This window comes from Scyliorhinus torazame, chromosome 1 (assembly GCF_047496885.1).
Source record: "Scyliorhinus torazame isolate Kashiwa2021f chromosome 1, sScyTor2.1, whole genome shotgun sequence".
Taxonomy (NCBI): Eukaryota; Metazoa; Chordata; class Chondrichthyes; order Carcharhiniformes; family Scyliorhinidae; genus Scyliorhinus; species Scyliorhinus torazame.
The window spans coordinates 183,611,893-183,624,677 of record NC_092707.1 but is presented as its reverse complement, the minus strand read 5'-3'; the positions used below and the strand labels follow the sequence as shown (position 1 = coordinate 183,624,677).

At 49.0% G+C, this 12,785-nt stretch overlaps 1 protein-coding gene across 4 annotated transcripts in view; it reads right to left on the bottom strand.

The window, feature by feature from the left end:
* Window positions 1-1,164, bottom strand: part of LOC140418151 (zinc finger MYM-type protein 4-like) — a 397,827-nt gene extending 396,663 nt beyond the window's left edge. For all 4 annotated transcript variants that reach the window (XM_072501573.1, XM_072501589.1, XM_072501581.1 and 1 more), the window contains exon 1: window positions 1,093-1,164. The gene's annotated coding sequence lies outside the window, so the exon portion shown is untranslated. The remainder of the gene's footprint in view (window positions 1-1,092) is intronic.
* Between the last annotated feature and the right edge of the window lie 11,621 nt (window positions 1,165-12,785).

The following is a 12,785-nucleotide window of genomic DNA, read 5'->3' as shown; positions in this document are numbered from 1 at the left end:
TTGACTGTCCGTGCCTGTGCAGAGGGTATTGAAGAGATTCACTCAGATGATACCATTAATGAAAAGTTTTCGCTATCAGGAGAGACTCAGGAAATTGTGACTCTTCCTCATTGGGACAGAAAGGGCTTCAAAGTTAGGAGTGTACAAAATTATAAAGGATTTTGCTAAGGACAGAATATGTTCTATTTTTCAGTAATTCAATAACTAGTGGTTATTAAGACTTTTAAGATCACCACTAAAAGAACAAAGGGAGAAGTTATGAGAATTTATTTTGCCTACAGGCGTGTTGCAACTTGGAATGATGATGAAACAGAATCTATAACACTGCTTAAATGGAGTGGCAAAATATTGAAAAATAGTAATTTAAAAGAATATGGAGAAAAGATGGAAGATTGGAACTATGAATAACTCTTCCAAATGCATGTACAGGAGTGATGAACCGAATAGCCTTCTTTAAAATACGATGAATCTATTTTAGCACAAAAGACATCACTGCCAAGCCCCTCTCGATATTATAAATATAACATAGAATCTATACAAAATGCATGCTGCCAGAATGCTCCTGATCAGCAAGTTTAAAGAATAAAACATGACCATCAGGGATAACTGATGCACTTTAGTTTGTGTGCAGACATCTTGGTTTCTAACCTTCAAGCATTGAAGAAATTTGAGACAACCTTTTATAGGTTTCTTTTCCATTCCTTTTCATCCCCTAGAGCTTTGAATTAGTCATCCATTATTTATAATACACACATGCCATGTCCCTTTTAGAAGGCCTACTGTCCATCTCTAAACGGTCTGAGTCCAGAATGCGGTTTAAGGATCATTCGGCACCACAGTATTTGAAAATGAATAACAGCTCTTTTTTACCTTTATCTTTTTGTCAGTTTCTCTTTCACTACAACCTATTAAATTTCTGTACCTGCAGCCCATGACATGAACATGTCAAGAAAGGCCTCTTCCTGACTTCATTATTAAAAAAAATACCACTACAGCTGTTAACAATGTAAGAAAACACACATGAAGCATTACAGTGCATTTAGTTTTAACATCTGATCCTGAAAGATTGCAGCACACATGCTTGATGCTTACCCTGTTGTTTCAACCCACACACAGTGAAGCCAGGCATCCAAGCTGACATAGAACTAATCACCCAAAGAATCCCACAATGCAGTAGGGGTGCTGTAAACTGGGTTACTGCAAATGCTGAAAAAGCAGGGACTCTCATTATACATCTCAGGATGTAAGAACATGATCCTTTTAAACGGCTTATGCAATGCCTTTTGATTATTTCTTTTTTGTGATAATTAACAAGGAAATTTAAAATTCCAATCTTTCCAAGGATGTAAAGTAAGAATTTAACAAAATTTAAAGGATGGAAAAGGAAATTAAAATGGCCAGATGCATCTTTGTGAATGATTTATTTGGACTGGGCACTTTATTTCCCCCCCCACTGTTTTTGCGCCTGCCCTGTCCTCACTGCTACATCTGACATCCTCCTTTAAGCCAAGAATGGAATAATCTGACTGGAAGACCTTTTCAGTGTTACATTAAGCACCTTCCACAGTTACCTTATGTGTTGGATTTATTTAGGCAATACAGAATGCAAAAGAATGCATATATTTTGGTTTGTCACACAAATTGGTATATTTGATTTTACATATTTAATTTCTTCCCTGCACCCTTATAAGTCACCTTTGCGCCATGTACTGTGACATCAAAAGCAAAAATAATGACTGATTTTGACGTGATTTATGTCATTGTCTTGTGTGCATGAAAACAAACAAAAATGGTTTGCCAAAGACTATCCAAGAACATAGCACCTTTTAAGTAATATTCAAACAGAAAAAAAAGAGATGCCCAATAGTTGAGTTCTAATATGCCTTTCAGTTTATTATTCTACTGTATTATTTGTCCCAACACCAAATATGACACTAATAGGGTTCATAATGAGATTCACCCTATCTGACATGTTTGGAAAAGGGGAATCTGCCGAAAGATGCCAGGCAGGTGTACTGTGCCCATCCAGTTATGCCCACTCAGCCCCATCTGCACAAAGAGCTGAACATACTTCACTATTAGTTAGTTAGCCCATACTTGGAATATAGTGTTCAATTCTGGTCACCACACTACCAGAAGGATGTGGAGGCTTTAGAGAGGGTGCAGAAGAGATTTACCAGGATGTTGGCAAGTATGGAGGGCATTAGCTATGAGGAGAGGTTGAATAAACTCGGTTTGTTCTCACTGGAACGAAGGAGGTTGAGGGGCGACCTGATAGAGGTCGACAAAATTATGAGGGGCATAGACAGAGTGGATAGTCAGAGACTTTTTCCCAGGGTAGAGGGGTCAATTACTAGGGGGCATAGGTTTAAGGTGTGAGGGGCACGGTTTAGAAGAGATGTACGAGGCAGGTTTTTTACGCAGAGGGTAGTGGGTGCCTGGAACTCGCTACCGGAGGAGGTGGTGGAAACAGGGACGATAGTGACGTTTAAGGGGCATCTTGACAAATACATGAATAGGATGGGAATAGAGGGATATTGACCCCGGAAGTGTAGAGGATTTTAGTTTAGTCGGGCAGCATTGTCGGTGCAGGCTTGGAGGGCCGAAGGGCCTGATCCTGTGCTGTACTTTTCTTTGTTCTTTGTTCTGATCGATGGTTAGTGCAGATAGTAGAATGTTTTCCCAAAGGGCAGCAGATATGAATTGCACCACAAAGATTTATGAATATCTGATTAACTGTAGTGTAGGATGTCACCTCAGAAGCACCCAATCACATTGGCATCCCTTCATTAGCACTGCAGGACCAACAGTGTTGCTCGGAGGAGGGCGGGATGGTGGTGGGATGGGCATTTGCCCTATTTTACAACCCCCCCTCTCCCCACTGTGGGAAAAACACCTACTAGGAGGATGTAAAATTCAGCCCACGTTTGTTTGTAATTTATGCTCATTTATACTCAGCACAGCACCACAAAAAAGACAGAATTCCAATTGGTGACTTCCTCCTTAGAGTTCTAAAACAGGCACAATGAGCTTCCTAATGTCTTTAGCCTATTATTGAGTGTAAAAATTAATTTCAGCATCAGAAAAATTGAGGTTGGTGAAAGGAGTAATGATGCCCTCCAGAAAGTCCCTATAGAAACGGTCCTAAAAAGCAGACAGGTAGCCAAAAGTCAGGACTTCCCTCCCTTTTTTTTCTCATTCATGGGATATTGCCATCACTGGCTGGGCCAACATTTATTGCCCATCCCTTATTAACCTTGAACTGAGTGCCCATTTCAGAGGAAGATGGTGAGATCTAGCATGGACAACATATTGACAAACTGGGGACTTCCGGTGATAGCCATGTGCTGATCAGTCACACACAGGGTAGCTCCTGCTTGAAGGTTTTGGTTTTGGCTGTTCTGCCCGATTAATGGGTTCTTTGGTCGGAAGGCTTGTGGAATAAGTGGTGGTGAGTGAATTCCCTTCCAAGGTGGAATGTCGGCAGGTTACTACACGTGACAGAAGTCGAATAAGGCAATGGTGTTGGAGGCAGAGTGTCATCATCGTCAACCCCATTGACAGTGGAGCAATTGGTTGGGCTGATTAAAAGAGAACTTTGGCATCATTGGCTAGAGATGCAGGAGGACTGGTCGAATGTGATTGAGGGAAAGGTTGCCCCTCTTCATGGTGCCATGGAGCAGGTGGAGAAGCGCCTGGAGTTGCAAGGTGCGATGATCCAAAAGGTGGAAAGGGCAGTCACGGACCACAGTGACCGAATTGTGGCGCTGGAGGCAAAGGCGATGATGCTGGGTGCGGCATGCAAGCAGCTGAAAATAAAAGTGGACGACCAGGAGAAAAGGTCCAGATGGCACGATCTACACATTGTAGGTCTGGCCGAGAAGGTGGAGGAAATGAGTGCCATGGCCTATGGGCACGATTCTCCGGCCTCGTAACGCTCTCGCTCAAGCGGAACGAGGCCTGTGAATAACGGGAGAGGCCAACAACGAGAACCACGCCAGGTGCCAAACAGTTTGCGATGCAAACGGCCCTCTCCCTTAGGAAGCAAATGGATGTATTAGTGAGAGGCAGCATAGTTTTGTGAAGTGGAGGTCGTGTCTCACTAACTTGATCGAGTTTTTCGAAGAGGTCACAAAGATGATTGATGCAGGTAGGGCAGTGGATGTTGTCTATATAGACTTCAGTAAGGCCTTTGACAAGGTCCCTCATGGTAGACTGGTACAAAAGGTGAAGTCACACGGGATCAGGGGTGAGCTGGCAAGGTAGATACAGAACTGGCTAGGTCATGGAAGGCAGAGAGTAGCAATGGAAGGATGCTTTTCTAATTGGAGGGCTGTGACTTGTGGTGTTCCGCAGGGATCAGTGCTGGGACCTTTGCTGTTCGTAGTAAGTGTATATATATATATATAATATATATATATATATATATATATATATATATATATATATATATATATATATATATATAAAAAAATGATTTGGAGGAAAATGTAACTGGTCTGATTAGTAAGTTTGGTGGAATTGCGGATAGGAATGAGGACTGTCAGAGGATACAGCAGGATTTAGATCATTTGAAGACTTGGGCGGAGAGATGGCAGATGGAGTTTAATCTGGACAAATGTGAGGTAATATATTTTGGAAGGTCTAATGCAGGTAGGGAATAAACAGTGAATGGGAGAACCCTCAAGAGTATTGAAAGTCAGAGAGATCTAGGTGTACAGGTCCACAGGTCACTGAAAGGGGCAACACAGGTGGCGAAGGTAGTCAAGAAGGCATATGGCATGCTTGCCTTCATTGGCTGGGGCACTGAGTATAAGAATTGGCAAGTCATGTTGCAGCTGTATAGAACCTTAGTTAGGCCACACTTGGAGTATAGTGTTCAATTCTGGTCGCCACACTACCAGAAGGATGTGGAGGCTTTAGAGAGAGTGCAGGATGTTGCCTGGTATGGAGGGCATTAGCTATGAGGAGTGGTTGAATAAACTCGGTTTGTTCTCACTGGAATGACGGAGGTTGAGGGGCGATCTGATAGAGGTCTACAACATTATGACTGGCATAGACAGAGTGGATAGTCAGAGGCTTTTCCCCAGGGTAGAGGGGTCAGTTACTCGGGGGCATAGATTTAAGATGCGAGGGGCAAGGTTTAGAGTAGATGCACGAGGCAAGTTTTTTTACACAGAGGGTAGTGGATGCCTGGAACCTGCTGCCAGAGGAGGTGGTGGAAGCAGGGACGATAGTGACATTTAAGGGGCATCGTGACAAATACATGAATAGGATGGGAATAGAGGGATACAGACCCAGAAAATGTAGAAGATTGTAGTTTAGTCGGGCAGCATGGTCGGCACGGGCTTGGAGGGCCGAAGGGCCTGTTCCTGTGCTGTACTTTTCTTTGTTCTTTGACAAGGGGCTGAGATAGGGTGGTTTCTTGATGGGCTGGCATCTCCGGAGGTTGAGAGGGAGAAGGGTCTGGGATTGGAGGCTCTGCTGGGGTTGCAAATGGTGATCGAGGCAATTGGGTCGATGCAGCCAGGGAAGGTGCCAGGATCTGATGTTTACCCAGCTGATTTTAACAAATGGTTTGCAGCGGAATTGGCCCCATATCTCCTGGAGATGTTTTCCGGCTCTTTGGCAAAAGGGGAGTTGCCAACCACTCTAGCTCAGGTGCGATTTTGTTAATCCCCAAGAAGCATAAGGAGCCGGTGGAGTGTGGGTCGTGTAGACACATCTCCCTATTAAACACAGATGTGAAGGTGCTGGCTAAGGTTGTAGCGAGACAACACGAGGAGTGTGTGCCAGAGGTGGTTTCGGAAGATCTGACATTTTGTGAAGGGGAGGCAGCTGTCAAGTAATATTAGACATCTATTGAATGTTGTTATGATACCGTCTAAGGGCAGGGTGCTGGAGGTTGTTGTGGTTATGGATGCAGAGAAGGCATTCAATAGGGTAGAGTGGAGATACTTGTTCGAGGTTTTGGGAAGGTTTGGGTTTGGGCCATTGTTTATCTCACTAGCCATGCGGCCCCCATGGCTAGTGCTTTTTAAAATAAATTTACAGTACCCAATTGTTTTTTTCCCAATTAAGGGGCAATTTTTAGCATGGCCAATCCACCTACGCTACACATCTTTGTGGTTGAGACCCTTGCAGATAGGGGAAGAATGTGCAAACTCCACATGGGCAGTGACCCGGGGCCGGGATCGAGCCTGGATCCTAGGCGCTGTGAGACAGCAGTGCTAACCACTGCGCCACCGTGCCGCCCAGCTAGTGTTAGGATGAATTCGATCAGCTTGGATGATTTCCAACCAAACAGGCCCATTAGCCCCACTTCTGATCGGGTTGGCGATCGAGCCCTTGGCTATTGCATTCCGGGCATCAGGGGAGTGGTCAGGTATTTTATGGGGAGGTAGGGCGCATAGAGTCTTGGTGTATGCAGATGACTTGTTGCTGTATATTTCAAATCCGTTGGATTGTATGGATAGGATTATGAGAATATTGGAGAAGTTTGACGCTTTTTGGGGTTTCAAATTGAATACGACCAAAAGTGAAGTGTTTCTGTTAAATGTCCTGGGGAGAGGGGCAGGTTTGAGTGCTCTACCATTTAGGTTGGCCAGGAGTAGGTTCAGGTATTTGGGTATTCAGGTGGCTCATGATTAGGCCATAATGTGTAAATGGGATCTGGCTGGCTTGGTGGAGAGAGTGAAAGGGGATCTGAAAGGAGGGGATGCCCTCCCACTTTCATTAGCTGGGCGGGTGCAGACAGTCAGGATGAACATCCCACCTTGGGTAGCATGGTAGTGCAGTGGTTAGCACTGCTGTCTCATGGCGCCTAGGACCCAGGTTCGATCCCGGCCCCAGGTCATTGTGCAAAATCCACACGGACATTCTCCCCGTGTCTGCGTGGGTCTCACCCCCATAACCCAAAGATGTGCCGGGTAGGTGGATGGCCACGCTAAATTACCCCTTAATTGGAAAATAAAATTGGGTACTCTAAATTTATAAGAAAAAAAAAAAAGATGAACATCCTGCCAAGGTTTCGGTTTGTGTTTCAATCCCTCCTAATAGTCCTGCCAAAGGTATTTTTTGGTAAAGTGGGAAGGTTAATTTTGGCTTTATGGGCTGGCCAGACGCCACAGACATGGCGGGCGTTCTTACAAAGGAAATGGTGGGTGGGGAGGACTTATGTTCCCAAACCTGCTGTATTATTACTGGACGGCGAATGCGGACAAGGTTTGGTAGTGGTGGGGGGAGGAAGGAGCGGAGTGGGTGCAGATGGCGAAGGTGTCATGTATGGGGGTCAGTCTGAGGGTTCTGGCTGCAGCCCGGTTTCCATTTGCCCCGGGAAGTATGTGATGAGTCTGGTGGTGGCTTCGATCTTAAAGGTTTGGACCAGCTGAGGCGGCATTTTTGCGTGGGGGGATATGTCGGTGATGGCCCCTATTTGAGGGAATCACCGGACTCTTGGTGGTGGCCATGGTGTGAGTGGTCGCACACAGGGCACCTCCTTCAGAGCTCTTTTTACCTGAAATTAGGTGAAACTCCAACAGAAAAGTGTCGCTGAAGGTCGGAGGAGAGGTTCCCCCCAGGACTGGTATGTCTGCTGGTTACCAAACCCGGCAAAAAGGTAAAAGACCAGGACATGCTGTTTAGCACAGGGCTAAATCGTTGGCTTTGAAAGCAGACCAAGGCAGGCCAGCAGCACGGTTCAATTCCCGTAACAGCCTCCCCGAACAGGCGCCGTAATGTGGCGACTAGGGGCTTTTCACAGTAACTTCATTTGAAGCCTACTTGTGACAATAAGCGATTTTCATTTCATTTCATTGGAGCTGAGCTGGCGTGCGGGGTTCGACAAAGCCAAGGCGGTGCTATATCGACGGCACATCAGGTTTGGGGTGCTCTACCCGCCGAAGCTTTGGGTGACGTATGAAGGTCGGGAATACAATTTTGAGACCCCTGAAGCAGACAATGAATTTATTGATGTACCAACAATGACCACGAGACGAGAATGGTGAAACTTGAGGCTTAATTGCACAAGATGTTGAGCCTCCTACAGCTGGAACCAGAATGGGAGCAGCGCAGGAGAGCACACACTTTTATACGTCGCCTGCTGGGAAGAGCCAGCAGGCTGGGATTACTGTGGTACCTGTCTTACCAGTGGTGTTTACCACATTCACCCCCTGTTTAAAAAGAGTCCGGCGGGGGTGAAGAACAACATTACAGATTTAGTCTGTCGGGGGCTTTGGCCCTCTGCTGCGATCGCCTCAGTCCTTGTGGAGGTGTGACGCCGATGTGGTCACCTGTGACTCCGGGAGCGTGTTGTCCTCTGCTTCGTCACCCCTTAGTGGATCCAGTGAGGGGACGGATACTGCTGGGGTGGGGGCTGCGGTGAGGTTCGCTGGCGGGAGGGTGGGCACGCAGGGGTGAGGGAGGCAACCGGAGGGGGGAGAAGTGATACCAGGTCGGAGGTTGTGGGTGGGGACCCAGCAGGTGCCAGGTCCCGGAGGGAGACTGTGTCCTGTCGCCCGTCGGGGTGTGCCACGTAGGTGTACTGTGGGTTTGCATGGAGGAGGTGGACTTTCTCAACCAAGGGATCCAATTTATAGCTCCTCACATGCTTCCGGAGGACGGGCCCAGGAATTGTCAGCCATATCGGGAGCGAGACCCCGGAGGTGGACTTCCTAGGGAAGGCAAACACACGTTCGTGAGGGGTCTCATTAGTAGCGGTGCACAGGAGAGACCGGATGGAGTGGAGCGCGTCGGGGAGGACCTCCTGCCAGCGGGAGACCGTGAGATTCCTAGACCGAAGGGCCAGCAGGACAGCCTTCCAAACAGTCCCATTCTCCCTCTCCACCTGCCCATTTCCCCGGGGGTTGTAGCTGGTCGTCCTGCTCGAGGCGATGCCCTTGCTGAGCAGGAACTGACGCAGCTCATCACTCATGAAGGATCCTCGATCACTGTGGATGTAGGTGGGGAAACCGAGCAGGGTGAAGATGCTGCGCAGGGCCTTGATGACCGTGGCAGAAGTCATGTCGGGGCATGGGATGGTGAATGGGAAATGGGACTACTCATCAATAACATTGGGAATGTACACGTTGCGGTCGGTGGAGGGAAGGGGCCCTTTGAAGTCCATGCTGAGGCGCTCAAAGGTGCAGGAGGCCTTCACCAGGTGCGCACTATCTGGCCGGTAGAAGTGCGGTTTGCATTCCGCAGACTGGGCAGTCCCTGGTCACGGTCCTGACCTCCTCGATGGAGTAGGGCAGGTTGCGGGGCTTGATAAAATGGAAGAACCGGGTGACCCCCGGGTGGCAGAGGTCATTATAGAGAGCCCGGAGTCGGTCCACTTGTGCGCTGGCAAATGTATAAGGCATCTGGGGACTCATTGAGCTTCCCCCGGCGAAACAAGATCTCATAGTTGTAGGTGGAGAGCTCGATCATCCACCACAAGATCTTGTCATTCTTGATCTTGCCCCGCTGTGTATTGCTAAACATGAAGGCAACCGACCGTTGGTCAGTGAGGAGAGTGAATCTCCTGCCGGCCAGGTAATGATGCCAATGTCGCACTGCTTCCACAATGGCTCAGGCCTTCTTTTCGATAGAAGAGTGCCGAATTTCAGAGGCATGAAGCGTGCGGGAAAAGAAAGCCACGGGCCTGCCCGCCTGGTTGAGGGGGGCGGCCAGAGCCACGTCCGAGGCATCGCTCTCCACCTGGAAGGGGAGGGACTTGTCGACCGCATGCATCGTGGCTTTGGCGATGTCCGCCTTGATGTGGTTGAAGGCCCGGCGGGCTTCAGCGGTCAGGGGAAAAACTGTGGACTTGGAGTGGGCGGACCTTGTCCGCATAATTGGGGACCCACTGGGCGTAATATGAGAAAAACCCCAGGCATCATTTCAGGGCCTCGGGGCAGTGGGGGGGGGGGTGTGTGTGTTCCAGGAGGGGGCGCATGCGGTCGGGATCGGGCACTAGGACTCCATTTTCCACAACGTAGCCAAGGATGGCTAAGCGGTTGGTGGGGAACACGCATTTCTCCTTATTGTATGTGAATTTAAGGAGTTTGGCGGTATGGAGGAATTTTTGGAGGTTTGCGTCGTGGTCCTGTTGATCGTGGCATTATCTTGGTACGGGAACGTGGCCCGCAGCCTGTTCTGGTCAACCATTTGGTCCATCTCTCGCTGGAAGACCGAGACCACATTGGTGACGCCAAAGGGAACTCTAAGGAAGCGATAGAGGTGGCCATCTGCTTCAAACGCAGTTTATTGGCGGTCCTCCGGGCGGATGGGGAGCTGGTGGTAGGCGGATTTCAAGTCAACTGTGGAGAAGACTCGATACTGCACAATCTGATTGACCATGTCAGATATGCGTGGGAGAGGGTACACATCGAGCTGTGTGTACCGATTGATGGTCTGACTGTAGTCAATGACCATCCTGTGTTTCTCCCCAGTCTTGACTACCACCACTTGAGCTCTCCAGGGGCTGTTACTGGCCTCAATGATCCCCTCCCGCAGAAGCCGTTGGACTTCTGACTTGATGAAGGTCCTGTCCTGTGAACTGTACCGTCTGCTCCTATGGCAACAGGCTTACAGTCCGGGGTGAGGTTTGCAAACAGTGAAGGTGGCTTGACCTTAAGGGTCGTGAGGCCACAAACGGTGAGGGGAGGGCAGGGGTCCGCCGAATTTCAGAGTAAGGCTTTGGAGCTGACACTGAAAATCGAGACCTAGTAACAGGGCAGCGCAGAGATGGGCAAGGACGTAGAGCCTGAAGTCGCTATACTCTACGCCCCGAACGGGGAGGGTCGCGACGCAGTACCCCCAGATTTGCACGGAATGGGATCGGGAGGCCAGGGAGATTTTCTGAGTGACAGGGAGTACTGGGAGGGAGCAGCGCCTTACCGTAGCAGGGTGGATGAGATTCTGTGTGTTCCCGGAGTCAAAGAGGCAGGTCGTCTTGTGCCCGTTGATCTTTACCATCTTTGAATTGCACAAGGGAACAAGGCAGGGGCGTCCACTGTCAACGCTGCTGTTTGTGGTGGCTATTGACTCTCTGGCGTCGGCAGAGTGGCAAGGGCTTCCGAGGAGACAAAGAGAGCACCGTGAGTCGCTTTATGCTGATGACCTATTATTGTATGTTTCGGATCCGTTGGCGAGCATGGAGAGTATCATGGGCTTGTTGGGGAAGTATGAGGCGTTCTCGGGATACAAGTTAAATGTAGGGAAAAGTGAAGTGTTCCCAGTGAATGAGTTGGGTTGGCGAGCCAATTTCGTGGGGGGGATGCCATTTATGGTGGCTCGAGACAGGTTTAGTAACCTGGGGATTCAGATAGCAAGGGAATGGGCGATGGACAAATGGAATTTGTCTCCCAGCTTTTATCGGCCATGCTGTGCCACAGCAAGCTGTTTTTCTGGTGCAGTGTGACGATTGAATAGCACCCATCCTCTCCACATTCACCCTATCAAGACCCCTCAGGATGTTATATTTCAATCAAGTCGCCTCTTACTCCTCTAAACTCCAGCAAATACAAGATTAGCCCTTCCAATTTACCCTTGCAAGACAACCCACCTATTCCAGTTTGTAAGGGCCACGAAGAATCCAGCACGAGTTATAAGGATACAAAGTAATAACATTTATTTACTATACCATATATACATAACAGTAGCAGTAACTTCCCTTGCTACATACTCCTTCCTGAACTGGCCAGCTTATTTATACTGGGAGTTTACTCGTGGTTTCTCCGCCCCCCCTCATTGGGGGAAGCTCATACTCCCACAGGATTGTGGGATAGTCATTAGTCCCCAGCCAATGGTAAGTAGGCAGGTTATAACATCCCTCCCCCCCCAAAGTCCAAGGAATCCACTGAAGGCCCTGGCGAAGGAGGGCGTCGGACTCGTTTGGCCGCAGGCCGGACACCATTTGCACGCAGCGCTGGATCAGGCGGCGTGTAACGAGACGGGGACCGGCGCTTCCGTGATGGATGGCGTGGTTGTACACCCACGGCCCGTGGACCAGAGGATTCCCCCTCTGATGCATCCTGTGTCTCCATCTCGGAGTCAGAGTCTGCTGCCTCCGTCATGTCAGCGTCTCCATCTCCATTCGAGTGAGGCACCAGTGGAAGATTGTGAGGACTACCTTCCCTTGTCTCTGCGGCTGTTGAAATGAGCTCCGGGGGTGGGGAATCTTTTGAGGGGATGGTCTTCTGGACCGAACGTGGTCTACATGTTTTCGCTGGAGACGACCCTGGGCTTGCACTTGGTAAGATATAGGGCCCGTTTGGCGAAAGATTACACCAGGAACCCATTGGGCACCACCAGCAAAATTCCGAACGAACACTGGGTCACCGGGCGCAAGCTGCCGAATCGGCCGATGCCAAGAAAATCCCTGTCCCTGCCATTCTTGTGTGCGGCGTACTTTTGTGCCAATGTCCGGGAAAACCATACTAAGGCGGGTGCGAAGTCTCCGGCCCATTAGGAGTTCTGCGGGAGCTACCCCAGTCACTGCATGGGGGGTGGTCCTGTACATAAACAAAAAGCGAGCCAGTCTCGTGTCCATTGATCCGGAAGACTGCTTCTTTAGGCCTCTTTTGAATGTCTGCACTGCGCGCTCTGCCAACCCATTTGAAGCCGGGTGGTAAGGGGCAGTGCGGATATGGCGGATGCCGTTCATCTTCGTGAACCTCGCAAACTCCTCACTTGTGAATGGAGTGCCGTTATCCGTGACCAGCAACTCGGGGAGGCCATGCGTACTAAACGATAAACGCATCTTTTCAATTGTTGCGCAGGACCTTGTCCCCTGCATCTTA